This window comes from Cricetulus griseus, assembly GCF_003668045.3.
Source record: "Cricetulus griseus strain 17A/GY chromosome 1 unlocalized genomic scaffold, alternate assembly CriGri-PICRH-1.0 chr1_0, whole genome shotgun sequence".
NCBI lineage: Eukaryota > Metazoa > Chordata > Mammalia > Rodentia > Cricetidae > Cricetulus > Cricetulus griseus.
The window spans coordinates 240,157,510-240,167,224 of record NW_023276806.1 but is presented as its reverse complement, the minus strand read 5'-3'; the positions used below and the strand labels follow the sequence as shown (position 1 = coordinate 240,167,224).

General features: G+C 40.0%; 1 pseudogene; it reads right to left on the bottom strand.

Moving 5' to 3' along the window:
• Window positions 1–5,684: 5,684 nt before the first annotated feature.
• On the bottom strand, window positions 5,685–8,135 carry LOC100760463 (annotated as a pseudogene).
• Between the last annotated feature and the right edge of the window lie 1,580 nt (window positions 8,136–9,715).

Sequence of the window (9,715 nt, the reverse complement as noted above, 5' to 3'; positions counted from 1 at the left end):
TGTGAGAGGAATTATGGTTCTTCATTTGCCATTTTATCAATCTAACTTTTTCTGATTAACAAAGAAGGACTTCTAAACTACTTGGGATTATTGAGTACATGATATGAATATGGCTCTATTGGTAATTTTCTTTTTTCAAGTCAATGCTTTCCTTAAATCTAGTAGGAAAATGGTGGTGGGTAGATTTACCTAGAGAAAGGTTCAAAACCTTTATTAGAAAAAATATTCTAAATTCATATCATAAATTCTGAAAATTATTTATTTAAGACATTACATATTAAGATTAAAATTAGAAAAACTTTGGAAGATGATATGAACTTTCCTTTACCAGACAGTGGTAAGGATTTTAAATCACTAAGGACATTATAGAAATTTCACTAACCAAATGCATGGATGTATGGGGACAGAGATGGTAGTGATGAGTAGGTAGTATTGCTGCAGATGTGGCTATCCATTAGCTGGCATTTAAATGTTCTAATATTAGTATTCAGTTGACATGAGACACAATTGCTCCTGACAGCACCAAGCTATTCCTGAGAAAATGTTGAGCACCGATGTCACTCCTTCTGGAGTCCATTCTCTCCTTGGCTAATGGCCTCTTGGGCAAAGAACTTCCCCTACCTTGACTGCTGAATTTGGACATGCTGTCCTACTGTCCTTGCAGGAGACAAACATAGAAAACTCTTGAAGCTTGCCAAGTCAGGGTAAGACTACCTTTCTACTTCCCTGCTTCTGTGTTGGTCTGTCAGTTACTCTAGGCCTTAGCCAAAGCTGGTTGCCTCTACACTGGGGTGAGACTTTGGGTGATGGTCCAGGTAGTCTGCTTTTCTGTCTTCACTGCATCTTTTGGGAGTCACTCCCTTGCACTTCCTGCCTATCCTAGTATTGTTATCTTCCTTCTCAGGTCTTTGATGAGGCTGAAGACTAGACTGTCACAGTTATTGTTCTCTCTTCCTAAATAGAAATATTAGGTACAAGACTTAAACTTTCCATTTTAGGAGAACTCTATAGTCGTCTCTGTTATGTCTTTACCCTAGGGCTGGATATGTAGTTCTTGCCTTTTGTTCTATGTTACTTCATTGGCTACAAGTCTTAAGTGTGTATGTTCTTACTTTTCCCTCTTCTAGAGCACACTTGATATTTGCTATCTTTGAATATAGTTTTGTATCAAGCCTAACTCTTTTCTTTAGACTAGCAGGGGAATTGTAGTGAGATATCCACCCCACCTTCATCTGTAGTGCTGACCACACCCTTTTGGTGTGGATGTGATGTATAGTGGTTTTAAGTCTGTGGTCCAGGCACAGGTTGCTCTCTCTTGCTTCCAGTAGGATGGGGGGGGCAGGGAGCAGCCTGGGTGGATACTTGGAACCAGAACTTGCAGTGGTCATCTGTTTCTCATGTAAGTGCATTCTCCCTGAATAAAGTTCACTTAACGTGTACTGAGTTTATTGAATATTGATTCCCACACAATAACTAACAGTTGTAGTAACAGGATCTAAGGGACTTTTCACTTTCTTTAATAATCATAGAAATTGCTGGGTGGTGATGGCACATGCATTTATTCTCGGCACTCACTCAGGAAGCAGAGGCAGGTGTATCTCTGTGAGTTTGAGGGCAGCCTGGTCTACAAAGCACATTCTAGGACAGCCAGGGCTGCTACATAGAGAAACCCTGTCTCAAAATGAGAAAAAAAACATAGGAATTAAGTTTTGACTCTTTAGGATGTAGAATGTCATTTGAGTTTGTCTTATATTTAGCACTATTATTTATAATAAACAATTATAAACACATAAATTATTTTATTTCAAAATTAATTTTTCCAATATATTGATATACATGTGTTGAAGTTAAACAACAAAGAAAAACATGTAAAACTCTGGTTTTAGATTTTTTTTCTTTTTTTCACAGATGAGGACCAAATGGAGGACCTTGCACTTGCTAGTCAAGTACTCTTTCACTTAGCTAAATCCCAACCACTAATTTTAGGTTTTTAACTTACTAAATTTAAACTCTATGGAAGACCTGAAAATAATGTCTACAAAATGCTTATTAAAAAAGAATAATGCTAAGGTTTCTGGGATAGGCTCTGTCAACATCCATGAACAATCAGGATGGAAGATCTCTCTCATGTATGGATTTAGGATTTTCTTCCATGTCTGTACCTGATATCTCTACATTATATATTCAACCAAAGGAGAGGAGAGCAAAAGCAAAACTGAACTGACACCACTCATCCAGTGAGATGACTTAGTGGTTCAGATGCCTACAACCTAAGCTTGAAAATCTAAGTTCAATCTCCCAGATCCATATGGTAGACTGGAAAAGTTGAGTTTTGCTTATTGTCCTTTGGTCTACAAAGGTAAAATAGCATGTATGTATACAAACACACACAAACACACACACACACACACACACACACACACACAGAGAGAGAGAGAGAGAGAGAGAGGTGAATGTGTGTATTTCCTTTAGAAGATAAATGCAAATTAATAAATGACCCCATACACAAAATATCTTCTCTTTCTGATACAATCTCACTCTGATCAGTTCTGATTTATCAGTGAAGAAAGTTTGCTAGAGAAAGGGTTTTTAGAGAGCAGAGATGTTTCCTAGGGTAATCATTTGATAAAATGGGATTCTTGAGGATTTATTATCTTTTTCTGTTATGTCTGTTATGTGTCTTTTCTTGAGAAAATATGAAGAAATATATATTTACCCATGATGCAGCACTGACAACAGACAAAAGAAATGATTCCACTGAAGGTGAAATGGAAAGTTTACCAGGATTATTTCTGGGAATGTGAGTGGGTGGTTCTTAGAGGATCCAGTGGAAAATGTACTATAGAGAACCATCTGAGTTTAGATGATGACATTACAAAGCTTCACTTCCAAGTCTCTGAACAACTTGCAGGCAGCTCTGTCCAAGTCATTCCTGTACCACCAGGGGTTGTTTGTTGATTTTATCTGTTTGGTTAGGAGCCTTCTGTTTCATACTATGTTCTGAACTTGCTGAGCCCTGTAGGATTCTTTAGCTTCCTGTGGCTTGTGCACTTTCCTGTGCTCTCCTCCCTCCTTCTTCCTGCAAGAGGGAAAGTTTCAATCTGAAGGATATAACCACAAAGTATAATCCCCCTATTTTTTCTTAAGATTTGTTCCACCTTTTGTTCCACCTTCTTTAATGTTCTCTCTTCTCTTCCCCTTCTTTCCATGATGCCTTCTCATTAAAAGATTCTATGTTAAAAATTTTCACAGCAGTGACTATAGTGTAGAAAAGTTGACCATTGCATGTGACTTCCAAAATTCAATACTAACATAATAAAGTCTACTTATTCAATAGTTTTGAGCAGTGTCATTGGAGTTTGCTTGAAGCCTGTTCTCCAGGCCATTTCAGCCCCCCAAAAGCACACAGATGCTAAATTAATTATAAAACTGTTGGTTGATGGCTAGGGCTTCTTATTGGCTGGCTTTGTCCTTAATTTTTAACCAATAAATATTAATATATGTAATCTACATAGCCTTATCTTACCAGAAAACACCTGGCATATCTTAACCTCCCTGTCTCTATAAAGTGTCTCTTTGTGGCATTTATCTGCCTACCTTTCCCAGCATTTTCCTCATCTTCTGATCCTGCCTATCTTCCTGCCTCTATTGGCCAAACACTGATTTATTCATCTACCAATAGGAGAAACATATATACAGAAGGACATCCCCAATCAGAACAGAAAAATCAAACTAAATAAAATGTTATGGTAAAGAAGATTATTACTATGTAAAGAAAAATCAGATACCAAACAGCATTGAAAATAACACAACAAAATCTAACAGCAGTTTCAATATACATGAGAGTGATAAATGGACCTTTTGTGCACAGGACTTGTGGAACAGTTTCCTCACATGAATGAATTATTTCAGTTTCCATGATTCATGTCAATAAGAGGTGTCTACCAACAAAGCATACAAAACCTCAACTTCCACACTGCATTAATTGAAAGTACATGACATTTAAACTTTTCTGCTTTTAGTCAATCCAATAGTTATGAAATAAACAACAAGCTTTTTGATCAATAGCCAATTAGCATCATTTCTCTGAGAGGCTTCTGGAAAATGGTCATGATACACAATTATTCTCACATGAAGATAACAAATCAAAGAGTTGCCTAGCATCTTCAGGCTCCATGAACTTTGGCTATCACCTTGCTACAGCATCTAGAAATCACCACTGTATTCTAACTTCTATAAATTGTGGCACTTAGAATCTGTGGATATGTAACCATATATGGTATTTGTGTTCTCGTGTTTGGGCTATTTCACAGGTCGTCATGTTCTCCAATTCCATCTATGCAGTCAGAAATGAAAGACTTTATTCCTTACTCAACACTATGTAAAATTCAATTTTGTACATGTACTACATTTTTCTTTTTCTATCATCACTTGATTGATACTTATTTTCAAAGAAAATTAAGCAAACAAAATAAAATTATGCAAAGAAAGGTAGAGAGACAATGATGGGAGTGAAAGTCATGAAAAATAAACTTGTAAACTTGCAGAGAAGTTGCTGACTATAGGAATAATAATTACTGTTGTCATTTGAGGGACACAAAATATGTAAACACATAGAAATTCAATATTGAAACAGTTCTCTCTCTCTCTCTCTCTCTCTCTCTCTCTCTCTCTCTCTCTTACATACACACCATACACACACACACATACACACACACACACACAAACTGGATGAATATTTGCCAGTTAAAGGAAAGCCAACAAAGTCATTACCCTTAGGAACTCTTGGCTGATTTTAAGGCATTAGAACTGTACCATTTTATCTTGGGTGGTGTTAACATTTAGAAAGAGTTACAATAATTTATCAATGTTTATAGAAAGAGTTAACTCCATATTTTAAGTTGCATGAGAAGAAAGGAATGATGTTCAACTCACCATAACACACTTAAAAATAAAAAGAATTAGGACATATTAGTACTCAATATTTTGCATGTTTTAAGGTAGATTTTCTTTTTTTTTCCTTTAAGTCCCTTTATTGCATTGTATTCATAGAGAATATATAGGTATTTAAACTTCCGACAATAATTTTAACTTGATACATCCAAGTTTAACTTGCTTTTTAATATATTTATGGATATAAAATTAGGCCTCTAACAGTGATAGGGACAGGGAAATTGCTGCCACCAAACAATTAAAAACAAAAAACACAGAGGTAGCTTCTTCCTGTTCTTCCACCTCCTGCCCCCCTCCCCCACTTCTCCACAGCTTCTATCACAACCCCCCACTTAGAGGATGAGGGGTTGAAGAGAGATGTGGAGGGTACATAATCAAGTGTCAACCCTGTGAGAAGTACAAAGAATAGTGCAGAGAGATAATTATATCTCTCAATATACTGACAGAAGGGGAAAGTTCTGGGATGGTCAGGGACTCTTAAGGATTTCCCAGAAAAACAAGGTCCTGGGATGTGGTTGCTCAGGGGCAAAAAACAATGGAACTGTCAGATTTCTTAAAAAAGAAAAAAACAAAAACAAAAAACAAAAGGGGGGAAAAAAAGGTAAAAACCCTAAACCAAAGAAAGTAGCCTTCCTACCGTCTTCTCTGGCCCCTTGGTACTGAACAACCAGTCCTTCCTCCACCCCCCACAAAAGAATCAAGGGAGGTTAAAGAAAAATAAGCCCCATTTCCTATCCGAGCCTGTTAACCAAAGGCTTCAGGGAGAGGCTTAATTCTGCTTCATCCTTTGCGCCTTCCCATGGAAGCTCATGCAGTCTCTCACACCTGGGGCTCTGCTGGCTCAATTCCCTGTGGTCTGTCCTTCTCAGACATGTCTCTTTTATTCTAACAAAGTCCAAAATGCATCTCTGATGAATGTAAGGGCCTGGGGCCAAAAAAGAGCTGCCCAGGCAGCACTGGGTTGGCAGCCCCAGCCCATGAGTTTGGGGCCTCAGGATGGCATGAACTGTACCCGACCGGCCCTCCTCCTCCTCAGAAGTATCTGAGGAACTGGGAGACAAATCAGAGTCCACATCTGTGGCCCCAACCCCAGGTTCTCACCAGCGCTGATGATGGTGTCTCTGTCTCAGGTGATGCATAAGGAAACTAAGCATGTGACTATCAAACAGGTCAGTGTGATGCAAGCTATCTTCATCCCTTTCTTGCTTGTTCTTCTTAATCACACCTTTTAACCCTGTCAGCTCAGTGGAAGCTTCAGCTGTGGGTGCCCAGATCTTCACATCATGGTCCAGTCAACTGGTTGCCAAAACAGGTAGGTGAGGATGGGGTTCAAGACAGTTTACCACACCTCCTTTGTCCCTCTGCATGAACTGAATGATTTGGCAAGATGACTTCTCCCAGAGGAAGATGTGCCCACAGTCACTACTGCTCACCACAAACTCACTCTTGGGGCCATAGAAATTGATGCCTTTTACTGTGGCATTATTTCTATGACCTTTATATCTCTTAATATACTGGGCCCCATCACTGTGAGAAGAGTTGAAAAGGTAAATGTCTTCATCATTGTAACTGGCCAGGAGCTCTGTTCCGTCGTGGCTGTACACAAGACAGGTGATGTTTGCTTTGGACTCACTGTTCACCAAGTGATAAGGACAGAATTTTTACAGTACTCCATTTTTCTCATTCTCCTCAATTTTCCTCTGCTCTTAAATCCTTACAAAATGGTCTCATCCACCTACTACAAACTGGTGGGTATTGGCAGGATTCACATAGATTGTATACAGCCCCACTTTCTTTCCTTCTCTTTTGTCACCACCAGTTTCGAAGCTGGCTGGTCTTGTCTCAGGTCAATGGTGAAGACAACAGCTTCTTCACCAGCTGACAGTGACGTACAAGGGGAGTCTGGTTCTAGGGCCAACTTGTGGAATGCTCCCTTGTGCTGGGCCACATGCTTTGTGTTCTTGCAGCACTGTGTAGCAGACAGTTCTGCTACACGGACCTGCCCATACCAGGCACACATAGCCAGGGTGGAATCACACTGTTAGGAAGGAACTTGGCATGGAAGACATTACTTTTGTGGCCACTCTCAAAGTCCAGTACTGGCTGCTGCCTCACCCAATCCCACACCACCACCTTGAGGTCATCACTGCCACTGGCCAGCCAGGTGCCACGCTGGTTAAAGTGCAACAAGGTATTGACACAACCGATATGGCCCTCAAGCCCATGTTGCAGGCAGAAAGGCTGTACAAAGACTCTTGTGTAGGGGAAGCTGTAGCCAGCCCCTAAGTAGGCGTGGCTACAGCTTCCCCTACTTTAATCCTCTTTTGTAGGGGAAGCTGTAGCCACGCCTACCTTGGGGCTGGCTACAGGTGTGCCTGACCACGCTTGTGAGGGCACGGTCAGAGTGATGTAGTGTGACTGCGTTTGCGCTTTCGGTTTCTCTTTGCTTCTTGCTGTACAGACTGCTGCAGTGCCAGCTGGCTAGGTCGCTCTGTAAGTAAGGCTTTTCCCTATTAAATACCCTTATATTTCTACCTGACTCCGTATTGGTAATTTCCCACTATACTCTTGCCCCACAAGCCTCATACACAAAACAGGCACTTGAACCCAGCTCCCGCTCCCAAAGGGCAGGAAGGGCTTTCCAGCGAGGTAGGGGCAAAGCTGTTGTCTCTGAGGATACCCAGTCTTCCAGGGCTTGCTCATCATCTGAGGAGTCCTGATCATGGCTGGCCCATTTGTGCTATACTCGGTTCAGAGGCTACTCCTCTTCCTCTTCCTCTGAGTGGTCATGGACTCGGTTGACATCATTGATGGAATAATGACCAGTGTTCTTCCTGCTGTCAAAGTCCTTTTCTTCACTGAGCTCTCTGTGTCTGTGCCTTGACTTCCTGTGCTGGTGCTGTTGGGGCCACCATCAATCATCCCCAGTCAAGTTCAAACTCAAGTCTGAGGCCTCTACTTCAATCCCTGAAGATGTTTCCCTCTCCTCATCAGCTCCAGACATCTCTTCTGGACTGCTGGACAGGCTTCCATTAGCTAAATCTGTTCTGCCATCTGTGCTGCTCCCTTTGCTGGACATCTTAAAAATGGTATTTGCTGTATCCAGCCTTTCCTCCATTCATCAATGATGTAAGGCCAGGCTGGATCCTGAGAAAACTGGTCTGGAGGTTCACTGAAGAATGGGTAGGTCAAGGTGAGGGCGTTCGGCTGGGGCAGTTACAAGCACTGGAGCCAGCAAGGCTCGGCGGCCGGCTTCCGGTCTTGGGTCATCCTTCTGCCAGTGGATGCTCCGACTGTTCCAGGCCCAGTTGTCCAGTCCACAGCCGCCACCAATGCAGCAGACATTTTACACTCTAAGGTAGATTTTCTACTTAGGTTCTCGCTTTTATTAGCTTTACAAACAAAATAAGAGTTTAAATATTAATAAATATTAGTATGGAACTATCACAGTTTTCCACCCTGATTTCTAAGAATGCTTTTTATTTGATTTTTTTAATTTAGAGAATACTTTATTACTTTTTGTAATCAAACCCAATTAAATCACATATTTAATACAGTGCATAACCTCTGTACAAATGGAAAAAAATTAAGTTCAACATTTCTAGACCAATATGGATAATAATTTCTGTACAATGCCAACTCAACATGGTAAACTGGGATACTTTTTTCCAAAGTTGACAATACAGCTAAAGTTTCCAAAAACTCAAATTATACATGTATACATATATATTTATATTTATATAAAAAGACCAATAATAGTAGTATGATATGCATCAATAGCAGCAACTGATTTTCCAGGTTCTGCAGTCATTTGAACAAAATTTTAGAGACATCCAGCAGACTCCATTTAAAAAAAACAACAAGCAAACAAACAAACAAACAAAAAAACGACAACAAAAAAAAAAGTAAAAACAAAATCCCAGAAAACAGCACAGTTCTGTTACTCTTGGGGTACCTGGCAACATTCTTTTTGTTTTTTTAATTAGCCTCTCAATCACCGTCTGGAAGGAAACTATTCTGAGCAACATCATTAAAAACAGCTCTGTTAAAGCACTGTTAGTACTATGTATCATAAAGTAGGTGCACATAAGAGTGAGTACATATGATGTTTGTCTTTTTGTGATTGGGTAACCTCCCTCGATCAGAATGGTTTCTTCTAGTTCCATCCATTTTCCTGCAAATTTCAAGATTCCATTGTTTTTTTCTGCTGAGTAGTAATCCATTGTGTAAATCTACCACATTTTCTCTATCAATTCTTCGGTTGAGGGGCTGCTTCCAGTTACTGGCTATTACAAACAATGCTGCTATGAACATAGTTGAACAGATGACCTTGTTATATGAATGTGCTTCTTTTGGGTATATGCCTAGGAGTGGAATTGCTGGATCTTGAGGTAGACTCATTCCAATTTTCCTGAGGAGTTGCCATACTGATTTCCACAGTGGCTGTACAAGTTGGCTCTCCCACCAGCAGTGGAGGAGTGTTCCTCTTTCTCCGCATCCTCTCCAGCATAAACTGTCATTGGTATTTTTTATTTTAGCCATTCTGACAGGAGTAACATGGAATCTCAGAGTTGCTTTGATTTGCATTTCCCTGATGGCTAAGGATGTTGAACACTTTATTATGTGGCTTTCAGCTGTTTTAGATTCCTCTATTGAGATTTGTCTATTTAGTTCTGTAACACGTTTATCAATTGGATTGTTTGGTGTTTTGGAGACTAGCTTCTTGAGTTCTTTGTAAATTTTGGAGATCAGCCCTCTGTCA